The following is a 1,126-nucleotide window of genomic DNA, read 5'->3' as shown; positions in this document are numbered from 1 at the left end:
CCGCCAAAGCTAACGAGCCCCGGGCGGGCAGCATCCCCCCTTCCCGGTAATTTACGAGCGGTCCCGTCCGCCGGGGGGAGCAGGATGGGGCCGATGGGCCGCCCCCCCCTCCCCGTGCCTCCGTGACCCGCGGCGTGCCGGCGGCCTCGCCGCATCCATAACCCCGCCGGGGCAGGCACCGCCGGGGGCCCTTCCCCAGCGCCGCGGGGGTACCCCCCGCCCCCCAAACTTTGCTGTTCCCCCTCCCCACCGCTTCGCCCCCCTCCCGACAGACGGACCGGGGGGGTGGGGGAAAACACCCACCCGCGGAAGAATGCAGCGAGTAGGCGAAAATGACAAGCAGGGCGGGAGCGGCTGTGAGCGGCCGAGGGACTCACCGGCGGCTCCGGAGGGGAGGTCGAATGAAGGGAGGAATGGAGGCGGCGAGGAGCGGGGGGAAGGGATTTAAACGCTGCCCCCCTCCCTTTTTCTCGCCCCCCCCCCCCCTTCCCTTTTCCTCCCTCCTCCTTTTCCGCGCTCCCTCGTATCCTCTCGCGTCTCCGGAATAACCGGTCGGCGGCGGGGGAGGGGGGGGCAGCGGCTCCGGGGGTGCGGCGGGGAGCGGGGCCCCCGCGCCTCAGTCGCCCCCTCTCCCGCCTCGCACCCCGCGCTCAGGCGCCGCCGCCTCTGCCCCGCCGCCCTCCCACCGCTCCGACCGCGGCCCGCCTTAGCCACCTCCCATTTCCGAAGAGCCCAGAACCAGCCCCCCCCCCCGCCCCTCCGCTCTGTCACCCCCCAGCCGCGCTCGCCTCCGCCCCTCCCCGCGGGGGCCCCGCCGCACGACCCCCAACCCACCCGCGGGAGCGTGGGGTGGGGAGGAGACACGGGAGCGCGGCGAGCAGCCAGCCCGGCCCCCGCCCCGCGCCCCCGGCACAAAGGCCCAGAGAGGGGGAGAGCCCCGAGAAGCCTTTTTGGCAGGACGAACATGGGGCGACCGAGCCCCTTTGGGGGGGGGGGAGTGCGAAGAAGGAACCGGCGGCCAGGACCGCGCTCCCCGCGGCTGCGGGAGGGGACTCGACGGGCGGGGGAGGCGGTGCGGGACCGGGGCCTCCCGGGGGGCGGCGGCCGCCTGCCTGGCGCTCCTCAG

Source organism: Pezoporus wallicus, unplaced genomic scaffold (assembly GCF_028554395.1).
Source record: "Pezoporus wallicus isolate ANWC-B61680 ecotype Strahan unplaced genomic scaffold, APGP_CSIRO_Pwel_v1 contig_5787, whole genome shotgun sequence".
Lineage (NCBI taxonomy): Eukaryota > Metazoa > Chordata > Aves > Psittaciformes > Psittacidae > Pezoporus > Pezoporus wallicus.
This window is presented reverse-complemented; position numbering follows the sequence as displayed.